The sequence below is a fragment of the Hyperolius riggenbachi genome, chromosome 7 (assembly GCF_040937935.1).
Source record: "Hyperolius riggenbachi isolate aHypRig1 chromosome 7, aHypRig1.pri, whole genome shotgun sequence".
Lineage (NCBI taxonomy): Eukaryota > Metazoa > Chordata > Amphibia > Anura > Hyperoliidae > Hyperolius > Hyperolius riggenbachi.
Genome location: NC_090652.1, coordinates 5,234,329 through 5,257,074, shown reverse-complemented (window position 1 = coordinate 5,257,074; position 22,746 = coordinate 5,234,329). Strand labels below are relative to the sequence as shown.

The window sequence follows — 22,746 nt, the reverse complement described above, 5'->3', positions numbered from 1 at the left end:
GCTCAACAGTAAAATATCAGTAATTTTACCGATCTTCTACTAATGGTTTTCTCTAGTGCCCAAATTCCTCGGGCTCCCATTTCGTATGTTTGTGCGATGGACCTCTTCCCTCTAGTCTAATGAATGGCTTTGCTGTCGGTGATCACCAAGTCATGACCTTCCAGATCGCTACACTGGTGATGAGAAGGAGAATGGTTGGGAGATTTAAACCTCGTTAGTGGATCATTGGGGCTGACATTTGACTAGTTGGTCGGTAACCAGGTATCAAGATAAAAAGATGGTACTAGTGGTTGGCTGGTTTGACCAGTATCTAGGCAAACATTCTGGGCAGGCAAAAAATGAAGGTACGGTTATTGTTTAGACAAAACGTTGACACAGGTGGCGGTCAGAGACTAGGTCAGAAATAAAGCATGGATTAGCAAAGAGTTTGAGGATCAAGGCAGCCATAAGCACTCACATTTAAGTTAATTAGAAAGGACAACAACAAGAGCATGCTGCCAGTAGGGGTTGTTTATTAACCTTCATTAGCCATCAGGCCTTCCTAAATACAGGCACTGGAATGTACCGGGACATCAGTGGTCGAAAGGAGTGGTAAGATTTCCCTCTCCACTGTGTAGCCTCTGGATACCCTCAGGAGATGACCCTGACCAAATCCTGAGCATGGTCATTAGCAGCAGGTTCCCCAGAATCTTCTTCTGGTCAATATCATTTCCAAGATGTTTAAGGATTTCCTTCAAAACATTTGGAATCCAGAATATCCTAAACTTATATCGAATTTATATAGCGGCAGCATCTTCCATGGTTCTGTAAGATAGAAAATACAATGTCCGTACAGTGCTGAAACCAATGATGGGATAGAGGTAATGCACAAAGTAACACACAAAGGAAGAGATTGGCTTGTTGATTGTACAGAGGTGGAAAATATGTACCCAAATTTATAAGTATTAAAAAACAAACACGAGGGCAGGGAGCACTATCCATTCAATCTTAAATTCTAAGGGGTTAAGGAACTAAACAGGTAAAGGAAAGTCCTATATGAAATGGTAGTGTTGTGGTTAGGGGCCAATTAGAGTGCTTTAGGTAAGATTATACTCTTATCTGAAAAGGTGAGTTCTCAGGTTGCACATGGTAAGTGTAGGCAGATGTCATATATATTATGGAAGAGAGTACCAGAGGTTGGAAGACATTTGAAAGAAGTCTTTTAAACATGAATGAGAAGAAGTGAATAGAGAGCAGGAGAGGAGAATGTTGTTAGTAGAGTGGAGGACATTGAATTGTATCCTTACAGTGGAGGGACTGGCAGTCAGCTTTGGAGAAAATAATAAAAGAGGTGAATAAGCAATGTCAGTGTGTTAATGATGGACTGTAGTGGGGGGTAAGTTGGTTAGGAGGTAGGCCACAGAGTAAGCAGTTGTAAAACTAAGCTGTGGAATAATCAGGGCATTCAAGTAATTTGGTCGTGTCCTGGTAAGAAAGGGGAGAATGTGGGAGATGTTCTTGATTCAGAGGCGATAGGAAATGTCTTTAGCCAGAAAACATGTAGTTGAGGAAGGAGGTGGAGGATAAAATACGGAAATGAAGATGTCTGAAAGACACAGGGGCAACAGGAGCAAAGCAGCGGGTTTTGGCACACAGCGCTCACCGCCTGTCACCGAAACCAGGCGCCCCATAGCAGCAATGTTATGCTGTGCTGGGCACGTGAGAGTAATTCGAGGCTCCGGAGGTTGCCGGAACCCTGTATTACACCTCCCTCTGAGTTGTGACGACTCAGAGGGGGAATAGTATTTAAAGGACCACTATGTCGAAAATTTGAAAATTTAAAATGCATGTGTTCATGTACAAATGAAAAGTACCTTTCTTCCAGAGTAAAATAAGCCATAAATTACTTTTCTCCTATGTTGCTGTCACTTACAGTAAGTAGTAGAAATCTGACATTACCGACAGGTTTTAGGGTAGTCCATCTGTTTATGGTGGATTCTCAGCATGGCCTTTATTCTTTATAAAGACACTCCCTGAGAAGGATTTATACAAAAATGCTGGCCAGCTTCCCTGCTCATTGCACATTGATTTGGCAGTTGGACAGAGCAACTGCCATTAAAAAAATGCTTTTCAAAATAAAGAAAACCCTGATAATCCCCCATGAGGAGATGGACTAGTCCAAAATTGTCGGCTCTGTCAGATTTCTACTACCTACTGTAAGTGACAGCAACATAGGAGAAAAGTAATTTAAGTCTCATTATACTCTGGAAGAAATGTACTTCTTATTTGTACGTGTACACATGTATTTTACATTTTACAATTTTCACGATAGTGGTCCTTTCACGCCACCGGGGAGTTTAGTGGCAGCAGGGAGAGCCATCATTTGGCTCTCCCGGTGCCCAACTCACCGAAGATGTACTAACAGGAGCCCACTCTGGTGCAGTATCACTGTGTGTAGGATGTCACAAACAGTACACAGCTGGAGTAATACTAACAAGAGTGGGTTGCTAGTCAGGTAACAACTTAAAAGTGCATGCTGGGAAATACCATCCCCACTCGGCCCATCTGTATGATTGTATCCAAACAAATCAACTCCATTGGCTGAATCCAGTTCTCCAGATGTGATTTCTTTGAGGGTAAGGGGAGAAGGTACACGACACCGCCCCAGGGACAGCAACAAGGGAAAAGAGGTTGGGAAGCTTCAGTCGCCACTGAAAGTATCACATCTGGAGAACTGGATTCAGCCAACGGAGTTGAATATTGGAGGCAATAGCTGCCGGGATTACGCCTACTGACAAGCTGACTGCGGGTGAGCGGCCAATCTATGGGGAGCTGCTGGTACTGTCTCTAATTGTGATTGGGTACTACCACTCTTTTCTGGGAGACGTGTGAATTTGCATCAAGGGTGTTAGATACTATGCGTTACACCCTATGTTTGCGCTCTCTTTCTGTTTTTATTACATGTCACTTTGCTGGATCCTGAGGAGTTGAAGCGCAGCAGTACTGAGGACACTTGTTTTATTAGCCTACACAGGAGGACACTGCCTGCAGCTGTAACCATTAATAAGGACTGTACTAACATTGAGTGCAGCGATATCTGTTTGTTTATTACATGTTACAGAACCGCTGGTGTATAGCAAGCCTATAGCTTATACATGTTACAGAGCAACTGGTGTATAGCGAGCCTATAGCTTATACATGTTACAGAGCCGATGGTGTATAGTGAGGCTATAGATTATACATGTTACAGAGCCGCTGGTGTATAGCGAGCCTATAGCTTATACATGTTACAGAGCCGCTGGTGTATAGCAAGCCTTTAGCTTATACATGTTACAGAGCAACTGGTGTATAGCGAGCCTATAGCTTATACATGTTACAGAGCCGCTGGTGTATAGCAAGACTATAGCTTATACATGTTACAGAGCAACTGGTGTATAGCGAGCATATAGCTTATACATGTTACAGAGCCGCTGGTGTATAGCAAGACTATAGCTTATACATGTTACAGAGCTGCTGGTGTATAGCATGCCTATAGCTTATACATGTTACAGAGCCGCTGGTGTATAGCAAGCCTATAGCATATACATGTTACAGAACTGCTGGTGTATAGCGAGCCTATAGCTTATACATGTTACAGAGCCGCTGGTGTATAGCTAGCCTATAGCTTATACATGTTACAGAGCCGCTGGTGTGTAGCAAGCCTATAGCTTATACATGTTACAGAGCAACTGGTGTATAGCGAGCCTATAGCTTATACATGTTACAGAGCCGCTGGTGTATAGCAAGCCTATAGCTTATACATGTTACAGAGCCGCTGGTGTATAGCAAGCCTATAGCTTATACAGGTTACAGAGCCGCTGGTGTATAGCAAGCCTATAGCTTATACATGTTACAGAGCCGCTGGTGTATAGCAAGACTATAGCTTATACATGTTACAGAGCAACTGGTGTATAGCGAGCCTATAGCTTATACATGTTACAGAGCCGCTGGTGTATAGCAAGACTATAGCTTATACATGTTACAGAGCTGCTGGTGTATAGCATGCCTATAGCTTATACATGTTACAGAGCCGCTGGTGTGTAGCAAGCCTATAGCTTATACATGTTACAGAGCAACTGGTGTATAGCGAGCCTATAGCTTATACATGTTACAGAACTGCTGGTGTATAGCAAGCCTATAGCTTATACATGTTACAGAGCCACTGGTGTATAGCTAGCCTATAGCTTATACATGTTACAGAGCCGCTGGTGTGTAGCAAGCCTATAGCGTATACATGTTACAGAGCAACTGGTGTATAGCGAGCCTATAGCTTATACATGTTACAGAGCCGCTGGTGTATAGCAAGCCTATAGCTTATACATGTTACAGAGCCGCTGGTGTGTAGCAAGCCTATAGCTTATACATGTTACAGAGCAACTGGTGTATAGCGAGCCTATAGCTTATACATGTTACAGAGCCGATGGTGTATAGTGAGGCTATAGATTATACATGTTACAGAGCCGCTGGTGTATAGCGAGCCTATAGCTTATACATGTTACAGAGCCGCTGGTGTATAGCAAGCCTTTAGCTTATACATGTTACAGAGCAACTGGTGTATAGCGAGCCTATAGCTTATACATGTTACAGAGCCGCTGGTGTATAGCAAGACTATAGCTTATACATGTTACAGAGCAACTGGTGTATAGCGAGCCTATAGCTTATACATGTTACAGAGCCGCTGGTGTATAGCAAGACTATTGCTTATACATGTTACAGAGCTGCTGGTGTATAGCATGCCTATAGCTTATACATGTTACAGAGCCGCTGGTGTATAGCAAGCCTATAGCATATACATGTTGCAGAACTGCTGGTGTATAGCAAGCCTATAGCTTATACATGTTACAGAGCCGCTGGTGTATAGCTAGCCTATAGCTTATACATGTTACAGAGCCGCTGGTGTGTAGCAAGCCTATAGCTTATACATGTTACAGAGCAACTGGTGTATAGCGAGCCTATAGCTTATACATGTTACAGAGCCGCTGGTGTATAGCAAGCCTATAGCTTATACATGTTACAGAGCCGCTGGTGTATAGCAAGCCTATAGCTTATACAGGTTACAGAGCCGCTGGTGTATAGCAAGCCTATAGCTTATACATGTTACAGAGCCGCTGGTGTATAGCAAGACTATAGCTTATACATGTTACAGAGCAACTGGTGTATAGTGAGCCTATAGCTTATACATGTTACAGAGCCGCTGGTGTATAGCAAGACTATAGCTTATACATGTTACAGAGCTGCTGGTGTATAGCATGCCTATAGCTTATACATGTTACAGAGCCGCTGGTGTGTAGCAAGCCTATAGCTTATACATGTTACAGAGCAACTGGTGTATAGCGAGCCTATAGCTTATACATGTTACAGAACTGCTGGTGTATAGCAAGCCTATAGCTTATACATGTTACAGAGCCACTGGTGTATAGCTAGCCTATAGCTTATACATGTTACAGAGCCGCTGGTGTGTAGCAAGCCTATAGCTTATACATGTTACAGAGCAACTGGTGTATAGCGAGCCTATAGCTTATACATGTTACAGAGCCGCTGGTGTATAGCAAGCCTATAGCTTATACATGTTACAGAGCCGCTGGTGTGTAGCAAGCCTATAGCTTATACATGTTACAGAGCAACTGGTGTATAGCGAGCCTATAGCTTATACATGTTACAGAGCCGCTGGTGTATAGCAAGCCTATAGCTTATACATGTTACAGAGCCGCTGGTGTATAGCAAGCCTATAGCTTATACAGGTTACAGAGCCGCTGGTGTATAGCAAGCCTATAGCATATACATGTTACAGAACTGCTGGTATATAGCAAACCTATAGCTTATACATGTTACAGAACCGCTGATGTATAACAAGCCTATAGCTTATACATGTTACAGAACTGCTGGTATATAGCAAACCTATAGCTTATACATGTTACAGAACCGCTGGTGTGTAGCAAGCCTATAGCTTATACATGTTACAGAACCGCTGATGTATAACAAGCCTATAGCTTATACATGTTACAGAACCGCTGATGTATAACAAGCCTATAGCTTATACATGTTACAGAGCCGCTGGTGTATAGCAAGCCTATAGCTTATACATGTTACAGAGCCGCTGGTGTGTAGCAAGCCTATAGCTTATACATGTTACAGAGCAACTGGTGTATAGCGAGCCTATAGCTTATACATGTTACAGAGCCGATGGTGTATAGTGAGGCTATAGATTATACATGTTACAGAGCCGCTGGTGTATAGCGAGCCTATAGCTTATACATGTTACAGAGCCGCTGGTGTATAGCAAGCCTTTAGCTTATACATGTTACAGAGCAACTGGTGTATAGCGAGCCTATAGCTTATACATGTTACAGAGCCGCTGGTGTATAGCAAGACTATAGCTTATACATGTTACAGAGCAACTGGTGTATAGCGAGCCTATAGCTTATACATGTTACAGAGCCGCTGGTGTATAGCAAGACTATAGCTTATACATGTTACAGAGCTGCTGGTGTATAGCATGCCTATAGCTTATACATGTTACAGAGCCGCTGGTGTATAGCAAGCCTATAGCATATACATGTTGCAGAACTGCTGGTGTATAGCAAGCCTATAGCTTATACATGTTACAGAGCCGCTGGTGTGTAGCAAGCCTATAGCTTATACATGTTACAGAGCAACTGGTGTATAGCGAGCCTATAGCTTATACATGTTACAGAACTGCTGGTGTATAGCAAGCCTATAGCTTATACATGTTACAGAGCCACTGGTGTATAGCTAGCCTATAGCTTATACATGTTACAGAGCCGCTGGTGTGTAGCAAGCCTATAGCTTATACATGTTACAGAGCAACTGGTGTATAGCGAGCCTATAGCTTATACATGTTACAGAGCCGCTGGTGTATAGCAAGCCTATAGCTTATACATGTTACAGAGCCGCTGGTGTGTAGCAAGCCTATAGCTTATACATGTTACAGAGCAACTGGTGTATAGCGAGCCTATAGCTTATACATGTTACAGAGCCGCTGGTGTATAGCAAGCCTATAGCTTATACATGTTACAGAGCCGCTGGTGTATAGCAAGCCTATAGCTTATACAGGTTACAGAGCCGCTGGTGTATAGCAAGCCTATAGCATATACATGTTACAGAACTGCTGGTATATAGCAAACCTATAGCTTATACATGTTACAGAACCGCTGATGTATAACAAGCCTATAGCTTATACATGTTACAGAACTGCTGGTATATAGCAAACCTATAGCTTATACATGTTACAGAACCGCTGGTGTGTAGCAAGCCTATAGCTTATACATGTTACAGAGCCGCTGGTGTATAGTGAGCCTATAGCTTATACATGTTACAGAGCTGCTGGTTACATAGTTACATAGTTATTTTGGTTGAAAAAAGATATACGTCCATCCAGTTCAACAAGTATAAAGTACAACACCAGCCTGCTCCCTCACATATCCCTGTTGATCCAGAGGAAGGCACAACACCAGCCTGCTCCCTCACATATCCCTGTTGATCCAGAGGAAGGGACAACACCAGCCTGCTCCCTCACATATCCCTGCTGATCCAGAGGAAGGCACAACACCAGCCGGCACCCTCACATATCCCTGCTGATCCAGAGGAAGGCACAACACCAGCCTGCTGCCTCACATATCCCTGCTGATCCAGAGGAAGGCACAACACCAGCCTGCACCCTCACATATCCCTGCTGATCCAGAGGAAGGCACAACACCAGCCGGCACCCTCACATATCCCTGCTGATCCAGAGGAGGGCACACCAGCCTGCATCCTCACATATCTCTGCTGATCCAGAGGAAGGCACAACACCAGCCTGCTCCCTCACATATCCCTGCTGATCCAGAGGAAGGCACAACACCAGCCTGCACCCTCACATATCCCTGCTGATCCGGAGGAAGGCACAACACCAGCCTGCTCCCTCACATATCCCTGCTGATCCAGAGGAAGGCACAACACCAGCCTGCACCCTCACATATCCCTGCTGATCCAGAGGAAGGCACAACCCCGGCTGCTCCCTCACATATCCCTGCTGATCCAGAGGAAGGCACAACACCAGCCTGCTCCCTCACATATCCCTGCTGATCCAGAGGAAGGCACAATACCAGCCTGCTCCCTCACATATTCCTGCTGATCCAGAGGAAGGTACAACACCAGCCTGCTCCCTCACATATCCCTGCTGATCCAGAGGAAGGCACAACACCAGCCTGCTCCCTCACATATCCCTGCTGATCCAGAGGAAGGCACAACACCAGCCTGCTCCCTCACATATCCCTGCTGATCCAGAGGAAGGCACAACACCAGCCTGCTCCCTCACATATCCCTGCTGATCCAGAGGAGGGCACAACACCAGCCTGCTCCCTCACATATCCCTGCTGATCCAGAGGAAGGCACAACACCAGCCTGCTCCCTCACATATCCCTGCTGATCCAGAGGAAGGCACAACACCAGCCTGCTCCCTCACATATCTCTGCTGATCCAGAGGAAGGCACAACACCAGCCTGCTCCCTCACATATCCCTGCTGATCCAGAGGAAGGCACAACACCAGCCTGCTCCCTCACATATCCCTGCTGATCCAGAGGAAGGCACAACACCAGCCTACTCCCTCACATATCCCTGCTGATCCAGAGGAAGGCACAACACCAGCCTGCTCCCTCACATATCCCTGCTGATCCAGAGGAAGGCACAACACCAGCCTGCACCCTCACATATCCCTGCTGATCCAGAGGAAGGCACAACACCAGCCGGCACCCTCACATATCCCTGCTGATCCAGAGGAGGGCACACCAGCCTGCATCCTCACATATCTCTGCTGATCCAGAGGAAGGCACAACACCAGCCTGCTCCCTCACATATCCCTGCTGATCCAGAGGAAGGCACAACACCAGCCTGCACCCTCACATATCCCTGCTGATCCGGAGGAAGGCACAACACCAGCCTGCTCCCTCACATATCCCTGCTGATCCAGAGGAAGGCACAACACCAGCCTGCACCCTCACATATCCCTGCTGATCCAGAGGAAGGCACAACCCCGGCTGCTCCCTCACATATCCCTGCTGATCCAGAGGAAGGCACAACACCAGCCTGCTCCCTCACATATCCCTGCTGATCCAGAGGAAGGCACAATACCAGCCTGCTCCCTCACATATTCCTGCTGATCCAGAGGAAGGTACAACACCAGCCTGCTCCCTCACATATCCCTGCTGATCCAGAGGAAGGCACAACACCAGCCTGCTCCCTCACATATCCCTGCTGATCCAGAGGAAGGCACAACACCAGCCTGCTCCCTCACATATCCCTGCTGATCCAGAGGAAGGCACAACACCAGCCTGCTCCCTCACATATCCCTGCTGATCCAGAGGAGGGCACAACACCAGCCTGCTCCCTCACATATCCCTGCTGATCCAGAGGAAGGCACAACACCAGCCTGCTCCCTCACATATCCCTGCTGATCCAGAGGAAGGCACAACACCAGCCTGCTCCCTCACATATCCCTGCTGATCCAGAGGAAGGCACAACACCAGCCTGCTCCCTCACATATCCCTGCTGATCCAGAGGAAGGCACAACACCAGCCTGCTCCCTCACATATCCCTGCTGATCCAGAGGAAGGCACAACACCAGCCTACTCCCTCACATATCCCTGCTGATCCAGAGGAAGGCACAACACCAGCCTGCTCCCTCACATATCCCTGCTGATCCAGAGGAAGGCACAACACCAGCCTGCTCCCTCACATATCCCTGCTGATCCAGAGGAAGGCACAACACCAGCCTGCATCCTCACATATCCCTGTTGATCCAGAGAAAGGCGAAAAAACCCTTACAAAGCATGGTCCAATTAGTTTCAAAAGGGAAAAATTCCTTGACGACTCCAGATGGCAATCAGATAAAATCTCTGGATCAACATCATTAGGCATTACCTAGTAATTGTAGCCATGGATGTCTTTCAACGCAAGGAAAGCATCTAAGCCCCCCTTGGTGTATAGCGAGCCTATAGCTTATACATGTTACAGAACCGCTGGTATATAGCAAACCTATAGCTTATACATGTTACAGAACCGCTGGTGTATAGTGAGCCTATAGCTTATACATGTTACAGAACCGCTAGTACATAGCAAACCTATAGCTTATACATGTCACAGAACCACTGGTGTGTAGCAAGCCTATAGCTTATACATGTTACAGAGCCACATCAACCCAACATGCAGACAGCCTTTTTCAGACTTCAATAATAATAAAAAAAACCTACCCTTAAGGACATGTAAAAATAAACACTGGTGTATAATTAACCCCCCAGGAACAAGGAATTATGAGATTCCCTGATATGATATTATTCTCTGGAGAGAGTTCTATTTTTCAGCATGACACAGTCTACAGAGATACACATTCAATATAAATTCCATGTCGCCCCAGCTGCCTGAAATGTCACTTCTAGTAAAGCAGAGGACGCTGTGTGGACGTCTCGTCAGCCTGTCTGTCCTTACTCATATATAGATTTTCAGACATAAAATGTATTTCTCACAAAATATTAATATAAACCTGTCTGTGCTGCACACACACGTTTTTGCAATTTAACGTAATTGAAAAAAAAGTACTTTTACAATCCAGTTTGCATCCTGGCTACTGTGAATATTCAAAACTGACACCTAAATTGCAATAATTTACTAATCTGAAACCTTTACAGTGTGGCGCATAAGTTTTCAGTACTAGTTTGAGTCTCCCTCCTGCAGCAGAAATCAGCTGCTCAGAACAGGAACAATTGTTCCTTGATTTCCAAATCTGCACAAACTGAGTGACAGACAAGATGGAAGCTCTGATACTCCCATTGTTGTTGACAAGATTTGTTTTGGTTTGCGTGGAGCAGATGAGCATTTAATATTAAAATATATAAGGCAATTTAAAAAATCAGGAACACAGGGCCAGTGACGACTAAAAAATATAAAGTATGATTAAAGACTGACTAAAAGGTAAGGAGATGTTTATCTCAATACGATTTAATAAGTGGAGGGTGGAGATGCCCAAAAATAATACAACAAAAATTAAAAATTAAAATCATAGTTCTGAGGCATTCCAATGAGATCTCTAAAGCGGTACAGCACTTTTTTTTTGGGGGGGGGGGGGGGGGGGGAGGGTGTACTACTGACCCAAGGAGGTAGGGAACGCCTGCAAAATGCATTGTTTAACCGTGTTTCTGGGCAACAAACTTTTTGAAGCTTATCCCAGTTGTACTGGCTGCTACATTCTCTCTCTCTCTCTCTCTATCTATCTATCTGGATTGGCTGCTATGAACCTCATGAACCTCCTTGTTAGACCATCTCCAGTCTGGCTTCCGATCTCACCATTCCACTGAAACAGTCCTCACCAAAGTAGCAAACAACCTTGTCATTGCAAAATCCAAAGGCCAATATTCTGGACTAATACTCCTCGACCTTCCCTATGCCTTTGAGACTGTCAATCGCTTTGTGCTTCTCCACACTCTCTCGTCACTTGTTGTCAAGGACAACAAACAACTGACAGTGCTCCTAGGCTGCAAATTAAATGATACCAACAGAGCTGTGAGATCCCCGCCCCCCCCCCCCCCGCCCCATCGGGGCTAATTTTGAATGCAAATCAAATGCAAATTATATGCTCAACTCTAAGAATTTGAATGCAAACTGAAGCACATGGATGCAGCTAGCCACAAATATATACTTACATGTACGGCAGGAGACATTAGCAGAGCTTCCAGACAAGGACTGCAACCGAATTAACTACCTGCAATAGATGTGCAGAGCTCCACAATATGGACAAAATTACACAACTTGCATTCAAAACAGGTACAGCAAAGGAAGGCGCTAGTTTCAGCATAAAATAATATGTGCACAAATTATTCCCTACCAGACTTCACCATGGCGATGGGGGGAAGCGCTATAGAGCCTGACTTCCTGCTTGGTCTGCATCTGGAAGGGAGAATACCGTGCATTAACATGGTAATCCCTGAAGGCTGTTTTAGCATTGTGGTGTGATGCGATCATTGCACCACAACGCTCCTATAATGCCAGCTTCCAGTGTGAAACTGGCCTTGAACAAGATATCTTGAAAATGCAGTAAGTCTGGTAGTGATGTTATTTCTTATGAATAAGTTGTAATTTAATTTTATTTTTTCCCAGGGTTAGAATGTCAAGCGTGAACCTTACGTCTTTTCTGGATTTCTACATTGTTCCATTTTCCTCTAATTCAGGAGATAAACCATTTATTTCAAGCATTTTTGTATTAATATATATGACTGGGTTGCTGATAAACTCTACTGTCATAACAGTCATCTATAAACATGAGCAGTTACACAGCCCCATGTACTTGTTCCTGTGTAACTTGTCCATAGTGGACATGTGCTACACGACGGTCATCGTTCCCAATCTCCTGTACATGCTGGTGTCAGGAGATAATATCATACCCTTCACATGGTGCTTCATCCAGATGAGCTTCTTCTTCTGGACAGGAAGCACAGAGGACCTTCTGCTCTTCACCATGGCGTACGACCGCTATGTGGCCATTTGCAGCCCTTTACATTATCATTTGATTCTGAGTATGAAGTTCTGTGCTCTTCTCATTGCTGCCATGTGGGTGTTTGGAGGATTTAACTCAGTATTAATATCGGTGTCCATGTCCAAGATGTCCTTTTGTCATTCCAACAAGATTCAGCACTTCTTCTGTGATGCCAAAGCTCTGACAAAGATCTCCTGTGGAGGGTCTGGGTTATTTTACATTGCTATGTATGTAGAATTGGTGGTATTTGGACTTATTCCATTTGTTTGCACCTTGGCATCCTACATCAAAATAATCAGGGTTATCCTGGGCATCAACTCCAGTGACGGGAGGAGAAAGGCCTTCTCCACCTGTTCATCCCACCTGATCATCCTCCTGATCTACTACCTCACAGTGGCAACAGTGGTCATGATGCCAGCGTCAAAATACTCCGACCTCTTTGAACAGGTGTTTACAATGCTGTATTCTGTGGTGGCACCAGTGGTGAATCCTTTGATATACAGCCTTCGGAATAAAGATATCAAAAGGGCTCTGTGGAGGCTAATCAGGATGAAGCAAAGTCTATTAAAGCTCCAATCCGAAAAGAAATGTGTATCGAGTCCTGAGTAGGTAGCAGAGCAGATTTTCCTCTGTAAAGAAGCTTTCTGGTGAGCTTGTGGACCATAAAATACTTTTAAAGCATCTGATCAGAGCTCCCTTAAGCTTAGACTGTAAGGGCCTGCTCACATTCGCGTCAGTGGGGAATGGTGTAAACAAGAGAACTGGGCCATATGACGTCACCTCTGGAAAATACACCTGTGTGACTTTTCTACATGTACTGTGTCAGGAACCGGCCCTGCAGCACGCCTGCCGATACGGTTTCCGACTGCAGGTTTGACCAGATCAAGCGGGGAGCAGCCTTATTCAAGCTAAAACAAGGCTGTCGCCCCTCAAAGCACTTCTCACTGCCACCACTAGCTGCTGCTAGACACTTCAATGATGCCCACTCTGCTGTAGAGTGATCTGCACGCAGTCCGTGTTTTCGGATTTGGGTCAGCTTTGCGCTTAGGCCAAACATTGGAACGCCACGCACACAATACAATTGTACAGTAGCAAGGCACAATCAGTCACTCAATGTAAATTACACTGCAGTCTCTTTCTAGGCTATGAGCTAGTTTAGTACATCAGAATTCAAACTTATTAAATAAAGATTTAATATTCCAGAAAAAAAAGTGGAACAATGCAGAAAATAATATATACAAAAGATTTACAAAAACAAAGTAAACATTACAAAGATACACAATAAGACAGTTTACTTAAAAATAAAATGGGAGTAACATTACCAATACGAGGTCTGAACGTTGTTTGCGGGAGAATGCGGTCTGACCGGTAGTCAGGATAGTCCTAGCATCTTTGCTATCTCCAAAGAACTACAAGTTTTGACTATCCTAGACCAACTTGTATAGTCCGATGTGTCGCCTGGGGGTAAAAGTCCAGATATACTTTAATTTCTTCAGAAGGTTTTCACAGAACGCTTGTCATATCCTTTCTGGCTGTGATATGCAAACTTCAAACATATTTGTGGGCCGGGGTACAAGTCCAAATATACTTTAACTTCCTCAGAAGGTTTGCACAGAACACTTGTCATATCCTTTCTGGCTGTGATATGCAAACTTCAAAGGGTCCTGTTTTAGCTTCCAACTGTCCAAACTCAGTCGGGATTGTATATACAGGTAGCTGTTTACATGAATACAAAGTTCAAAGCAATGCAGCACCTTTCCAGGATGCAGGACAAAAGAGGAGGTCGTTATCTAATTACCTGTTTCCTTGCTGTGGCCACGGTGTCCAGGGGAAACTGAAATGCAAATGTACTTTAAACTACATACACACTTGAGATAAAAGTCTTTGGAAAAGGCAAGATCACAGACCAATTTTACCCCATTCCATGTACAGGTAGTCCTCGGTTAACTAACGAGATAGGGACTGCCCACTCGTTCTTAACCAGAATCTGTCCGTAAGTTGGGACTACCTGTTCTGGCCCGTTGAAAAGCAAGGATATGGGCAGCGGAAGGTAAATAGAGGCCTACTCACCTGATCCTTGGCGGTAGAAGGTGCCCTCGTGGTGCCCGGAAGGTCTGCAGCCCGTCCTCTCGCTTCCTCCATTGTTCCCCGGCGGCTCCTTGCTTCACATGCGGCACATCATGACGTAATCAGGAAGAGCCCCCTAGTGGCGGTGCTTCCTAATTGCGTCATTATGCGCCGCATGTGAAGGGGCGGAGCTATGGTCGCGGCGTTCGTATCGGCGGGTCGTTCGTAAATCTATCTGATGGGGAGTTCAGCTCAATAGAATAGACTGTGTAGAGTATGGCTCTCATACTACATGGAAGTGGGTACAATTGGTCTGTGATCTTTCATTTTCCAAAGACTATGGTCTGATGTGTGTATGAGCCTTTACTCTGCCTACAGAAAATCCAATTAGCATCTTCCTTCAGCCTGATGCCTGAAGCCAGCTGCCATACACATCTGACATAATACACAGCAGACAGAAAATGTGAAAATATGCTCCTGTATTATCCCAACATCATAACTAGCTGCTATATCATGACATACTGTATAAATAGTGCTGCTTCAGTGACAGGAGAGCGAAAGGAAAAAATGTGGTCTGTATTTTATTTACAATGTATCTCCCAATTTTGTAAATATATGTGCACTATCCTTTTGACCTTTTTATAAATGATTTAAAAATCCTTTGGCCAATTGTTCATGCTCTGAAGTATAAAAAGGCGGTTGAACACTCTGCCCACTACCATCTTTGTGGAAAAATGGTAAAATAAATGATAACGGCAGCTGCCATGCGCCCAAATTTCTTCCTAATGCTGCTAAATGCAGCTTTTATCATAAGCTACTATGGCAGTGCCATTTTTTACAAAGCTACAAAATTATGCATAAATTATGTGAAATTTTTGGCGCACTTACGAATCACTATTTATTTATTTATTTATTGTATTTATAAAGCGCCAACATATTACGCAGCGCTGACCATTAATTTAGGTTACAGACAATATTTAGGGGTGACATACAGCAATATGACAATACAGGAATACAAGAAAACCAGATCACACAGCACAGTATGAGTACAAGGTAATGCTTAGTCACTAGAGGGGAGCATGGAGATCACACAGCACAGTATAAGTACAAGGTAATGCTTAGTCACTGGAGGGGAGCATGGAGATCACACAGCACAGTATGAGTACAAGGTAATGCTTAGTCACTGGATGCAGCATGGAGATCACACAGCACAGTATAAGTACAAGGTAATGCTTAGTCACTGGATGGAGCATGGAGATCACACAGCACAGTATGAGTACAAGGTAATGCTTAGTCACTGATGGAGCATGGGGATCACACACCATAGTATGAGTACAAGGTAATGCTTAGTCACTGGAGGGGAGCATGGAGATCACACAGCACAGTATGAGTACAAGGTAATGCTTAGTCACTGATGGAGCATGGGGATCACACACCATAGTATGAGTACCAGGTAGTGCTTAGTCAGTCACTGGATGGAGCATGGAGATCACACAGCACAGTATGAGTACAAGGTAATGCTTAGTCAGTCACTGGATGGAGCATGGAGATTAGGCAAGTTAGGTTCACTCAGATGCATAGCATGGGTGCACAGTAATGGAGGTGCAAGATCAGGTAGGACACAAAAGGAGGAGGACCCTGCCCAAAGGCTTACAATCTAGAGGGTGATTCGGGGGGCGGTTAGGCGAAGTTCATTGGAAGAGCTGAGTGAGCGGCTAGGTGTGTACCTCTGAGTAAGATCGGAAATGTAGGTTGGACAGGTTTTGTGGACAGATTTGTAGGTCAGACACAGTATCTATAATCTGATTCTGGACTGGATAGGAAGCCAGTGGAGGGATTCTAGGAGGGGATCTGCGATGGGAGCAGTGGATAATTCTGGCTGCCGCATTCATGATGGACTGCAGTGGGGCTGTTCGGGTCATAGGGAGACCAGACAGCAGGGCATTGCAGTAGTCAAGGCGGGAAATTATGAGGGCATGGGTGAGGAGTTTGGTGGTGGCAGAGGTCAGGAAAGGGCGAATCTTACAGATGTTACGAAGGTGGAAGTTGCAGGACTTTGTGAGGTTTTGGATGTGGGAAGTGAAGGAGAGTGCGGAGTCCAGGGTGACACCCAGACAGCGGGCTTGAGAGGTAGGGCGAATGGTAGTGTGGTTAACAGTGACATGCACATCTGGGAGGTTCGTGGATGGCCGGGGTGGGAAGATCATAAATTCCGTTTTGTCTAGATTTAGTTTCAGGAACCTAGCGGACATCCAGGAGGAGATGGCTGATAGGCAGGAGGAGACCTTGTCCATGGTAGTGGTGGATATGTCAGGGGTGTGGAGGTAGATCTGGGTGTCATCTGCATACAGATGATAGTTAAAACCCATGGAGGAGATAACCTTGCCAATGGAGGATGTGTATAGGGTGAACAGTAGGGGGCCAAGGACCGAACCTTGGGGGACTCCCACCGAGAGGTGGTTGGGGGTGGAAGAGGACTCATTGAAGGCGGTCGTGAAGGAGCGGTTGGAGAGGTAGGATGAAAGCCAGGACAGGGCGAGATCGTGAATGCCCAAGGACTGGAGGGACTGGAGGAGTAGGGGATGATCTACTGTGTCAAAAGCTGCTGACAGGTCAAGGAGGAGGAAAATGGAGTATTTCACTATATGAAGTCAATTGCATTCACAAATCGTAATTACGTATAAGCGTAAATGCGAAAATTTACACGAAATTTTGCGTACTCGTAATTAGCTGATTAAGATTCTCACTGGTTATAACTGAAAGGACAACTGATTTTCAAAGTAAGGCCCGTGTTTTCCTATGGCACCTTTCACACTTAACGCGTTTTAACTGAAATCTTTTTCCCAATGCACTGCTATGGAGAAGAAGAAAAAACTCATACTAAGTGATTAAGTGTAAACAGGGCCTTAGAGTGCGATCACTCCAAAATACTGCAGGACCCATGTTTGCAATTTCCCTTTTTACCCATACCTTACATCCCTATGCCACACATCAAGTCCTAGACTTGTAAATGATGGAGTTTAGGGTTCTGCACATGCAGAGAGGCACCCAGTATAACAAGTTACAACTCTTTACTGAGAAGAAACATGCAGCGATAGATCCCGCACCACCATCAGGAAATACAGCTTACTTAGAACAAAGAGGAGTTCAGAGAGAATACAGGAAATCACAATACCATAGAGATCATTGCAGCACTTTACAGTGACATCTTGTGGTTGATTTGCTATACTGCAGTTTAGGTAATTATGTTGATACTGCCAACATTAAGGCCTTTTTTCCACGGACAGTTGATAGGCAGTGAAATGCCTCTCAAACTCTCACACATGCTTCCTGCTGCCTGGTAACTGTTCACAGCTTAAAGGATACCCCAACTGAAATGTGACATAATGAGATAGACATGGGTATGTACAGTGCCTAGCACACAGATAACTATGCTGTGTTCCTTTTTTATTGTTCTGCCTGAAATAGTTAAATATAAGGTATGCAAGTGGCTGACTCAGTCCTGACTCAGACAGGAAGTGACTACAATGTGACCCTCACTGATAAGAAATTCCAACTATAAAACACTTTCCTAGCAGAAAATTGCTTCTGAGAGCAAGAAAGAGGTAAAAAAGGGGAATTTCTTATCAGTGAGGCTCACACTGTAGTCACTTCCTGTCTGAGTCAGGACTGAGTCAGCCACTTGCATACCTTATATTTAACTCTTTCAGGCAGAGAAAGATAAACAGGAACACAGCATAGTTATCTGTGTGCTTGGCACTGTACATACACATGTCTATCTCATCATGTCACATGTCAGTTCGGGTATCCTTTAAAGGGAACCTGAAGGGAGTAAAATTATTTAAAATAAACACATGACGTAGCTGCAAATGAATATTAGATACTAACCTCACTGTCAGTTCCTCTCAGAAGCTCACCACTTTCTTCTTACAGTGATCCCTTCCAGTTATGACCATATTTTGTCAGAACTGAGAGGCACAGACCAACCAGCAAGCTCATGGTGACCCAGAACCAGTGGCGTAGCTACAAACCTCTGGGCCCTGATGCGGAATCTGGATGTGGGCCCCCCTCCCAGCAACACTCGACGCACACAAATCCCTATAGCCAGCTATAGGTCCCTTCAGTATAGGTAGCCAGGCATAGGTAAGCCAGTATAGTTGCCCCCGGTATAGGTTAGCCAGGTAGGTGCCTCCAGCATAGGTAGCCAGTATAGTTGCCCCCAGTATAGGTAAGATAGGCAGGCACCCCCGGTATAAGTTAGATTGGTAGGTGCCCCCAGTACAGGTTAGCTAGGTGGGTGCCTCTAATATAGGTAGCCAGAATAGTTGCCCCCATCATAGGTTAGATAGGTAGATGCCCCCAGTATAGATTAGTTAGGTAGGTGCCTCCAATATAGGTAGCCAGTATAGTTGCCACCTGTATAGGCTAACTAGGTAGGTAGGTGCCCCCAATACAGGTTAGATAAGTAAGTGCCCCCAGTATAGGTTAGATAGGTAGCTGCCCCCCAGTATAGGTTAGATAGGTAGCTGCCCTCCAGTATAGGTTAGATAGGTAGGTGCCCCCCAGTATAGGTTAGATAGGTAGGTGCCCCCCAGTATAGGTTAGATTAGGTAGCTGCCCTCCAGTAAAGGTTAGATTAGATAGCTGCCCCCCAGTATAGGTTAGATTAGGTAGCTGCCCCCCAGTATAGGTTAGATTAGGTAGCTGCCCCCAGTATATAGTTAGATTAGGTAGCTGCCCCCAGTATATAGTTAGATTAGGTAGCTGCCCCCCAGTATTGGTTAGATTAGGTAGCTGCCCCCCAGTATAGGTTAGATTAGGTAGCTGCCCCCAGTATAGGTTAGATTAGGTAGCTGCCCCCAGTATAGGTTAGATAAGGTAGCTGCCCCCAGTATAGGTTAGATAAGGTAGCTGCCCCCCAGGATAGGTTAGATTAGGTAGCTGCCCCCCAGGATAGGTTAGATTAGGTAGCTGCCCCCCAGGATAGATTAGATTAGGTAGCTGCCCCCCAGGATAGGTTAGATTAGGTAGCTGCCCCCCAGGATAGGTTAGATTAGGTAGCTACCCCCCAGGATAGGTTAGGTAGCTGCCCCCCAGGATAGGTTAGGTAGCTGCCACCCAGGATAGGTTAGGAAGCTGCCCCCCAGGATAGGTTAGGTAGATGCCCCCCACGATAGGTTAGGTAGCTGCCCCCCACGATAGGTTAGGTAGCTGCCCCCCACGATAGGTTAGGTAGCTGCCCCCCAGGATAGGTTAGGTAGCTGCCCCCCAGGATAGAATAGGTAGGTGCCCCCCAGGATAGGTAGCTGCCCGCCAGGTTAGGTCAGGTTAGGTAGGTGCCCCCACCCCAATAATGGAGGGGGGAGCCGGAGCCGCGGGGAGGGAAGCCCGACCTCTCCCTCCCTTCCTCTCCCCGGGCTCCCCCCTCGAAATTCTGAGTGAGCGTGCAGGGTAGCGGCGCTATACTAAACTACTCACCTCCGTCCCAGGTTCCAATCGTCGCTGACTCGCTGGTCTCCTCACGCTCCGCATAGATGCTGATACACACGCTGCTGCGTCAGCGTGTACGCAGCGTGTGTATCAGCATCTATGTGGACTGGAGCGGGAGGAGACCAGCGACGATTGGAACCTGGGACGGAGGTGAGTAGTTTAGTATAGCGCCGCTACCCTGCACGCTCACTCAGAATTTCGAGGGGGGAGCCCGGGGAGAGGAAGGGAGGGAGAGGTCGGGCTTCCCTCCCCGCGGCTTCGGCTCCCCCCTCCAATACAGCGCACACCAACAGGGCAGCGAGCGGCACAGGCAGCACGGGTATGGGCCCCCCGGGCCCCTCCCCCGCCTCTTCAGGAGCCGGGCCCGGTCGCGAAGGCGACTGCTGCGACCCCAGGCCCTACGCCCATGCCCAGAACTCATTGGGGTGTGTAAGGGACTACAATGGTCCTAAAAGCCCCCTTACTAAGATGTTAAGAAAAACAAAAGTTTGCTTTCCTAAAACAGAAATAATTTGCGATAATTCAGGTTGGAGTGAGCTCGAGATGTCTCCCAGGCACCACTGCTGAATATATGCAAATTAACCATTGTACCCTTAGAAGCTAAACACACCTCCAGAACCGCTGGAATGCAATTATGTGTCAGCTTGTTAATATGTACAGAGCCATAATAATCCAACATGCATAGACTGTTTTGGATTGTTTGATCCTCATCAGTGCATGGCATGGATTAATTTGGCTCTATGGAGTAGGGCTTGTAAATCCGAGAGGCACAGACCAACCAGCAAGCTCATGGTGACCCAGAACTCATTGGGGTGTGTAAGGGACTACAATGGTCCTAAAAGCCCCCTATTTCAGAACTGAAATATCCCAGTTGCTGTCAGTTATATATCAGCAGTTGTCAGTTTCAACTGAATGTGCAAGGTAATGTCCATGTTTCCCTATGGCTCAAGTGGGTGATGTTACAGTATAACAGTGTGCTGAACAGGAAGCTGTTATGGGGTAATGTCCATTTTTAAAATGGAGGATGGAGATTTCCATTGATCACAGTGTACAAATGGGACGCAGGAGAGGAGAAAGACACCGAGGAGTAGACTACACGTGAAGTGAGTCTGAAGCCAAATGAAATTGAAGAAAAAAAAATCAGATACTCACCTAAGGAGAGGGGAGGCTCTGGGTCCTATAGAGCATTCCTGTTTCTCCCCTGATCCCCTCCTTGCAGCGTTCTATACACGATACAATCAAATTAATTATACTAATAAGATTATTGATTGGTTTTTCAGCTTTGACCATTTCATGTAGTATAAGAGCTTATCAAAACAATCCTTTGAAAGTATTTAGTAAATCTTTACAACCAAGATTGTAGGGTGTGGTGATCCTAAAAGCCTGGTATACAGGTCCTATTTTGATTTTTGGCCAATGTTACCACTATCATTTATTGAGAGCTTACCTACAAAATCTGCTCATAGTATCAATATCTGCTAACCCTACATAGAGGTGGTAAAATTGGTCAGTGATTGGCCAATCAAAATTGAATGTGTGTATGTACCTTTAGGGTTCATACACACAGCCGATTTTGATTGGCCAGTTATCGGCCATTTTGCCACTTCAGTGTAGTATGTAGGCCAACAGATATTGAATACTATTAACAGGTTGTGTAAATAAGCACTCATACTACAAGGAACTTGTAAAATTTGCCAATCAAAATTGGATGTACGTATACACTCTAAAAGCTTGACCTATAGATGTGATAACTGATCAGATTAGACAGTGCTGATGGTGCAGACCTACCAAAAATCATTGTATAATTGATCCATCTTGTGGATCTAATCTATCTGAAATGATCGGATTGTTTATATTTTCAATACCATTATTGAGACCAATTGATGATCGTTTTCTTCCGATTATAATTATCAGACTGGAAGGTCGACCATTCACTAAAATTGCACCATCAAAGGGCAGTGGGCACTTTAATCGATATTAAGATAAAGTCTTATAACGCAGGTTACCGCACTGCAATGCTAATCCTATTGGCCATTCACAGTGCGACGTTAGTGTCGCATTGTAACGTGTAGCGTTATGGTAACACACTGCTGCAGTGCATTACCTCTGAACGCACACGTTACCAGGTACAGGGAAGCATACTTTTCATTACCTGTATGCTTCACTGTATCTACTGTATGCAACGGTAACACAGCATTAATGTGCGTTGACTTTTTTTGTTGCGTTGCATCGCATCACAACACAACGTCCCACTGTGAATCTAGCCTGAATAATGTATTTATATTGTATATTGTGATGCTATGCTGTACGAATGCTCGGTCTAAGTGTACCTGTACTAGTTATCATTGTATCTGCTGTTTCAATAAACAATACAATAATTTGTTATGGCTATAATAAGCACTTTTATCACTATGTCCTACTACAGGCTTTGGAATCGGTGGTAATTGGCAGCAATTTCAAAAGTACTGGGGTACAGGGATGATCGCAGTGAGCCAACTACGCTACACTGGAAATGCGCATAGTTTGCCGCAATTACGCTTCGCCAAACTACGACTTCTAAATCAAATTTCAACTGCGGATGCATTTCGTAAACTACGCATTAAAATACGAAATTACGCGTAGCGTGAAGCGTAGTGTATGCAGACGC

General features: G+C 45.2%; 1 long non-coding RNA gene across 1 annotated transcript in view; it reads right to left on the bottom strand.

The window, feature by feature from the left end:
• Positions 1-490: 490 nt before the first annotated feature.
• Positions 491-22,746, bottom strand: part of LOC137525357 (uncharacterized) — a 124,554-nt gene continuing 102,298 nt past the window's right edge. The window contains exon 3 of the long non-coding RNA XR_011022913.1: positions 491-804. This is a non-coding gene — a long non-coding RNA (uncharacterized lncRNA). The remainder of the gene's footprint in view (positions 805-22,746) is intronic.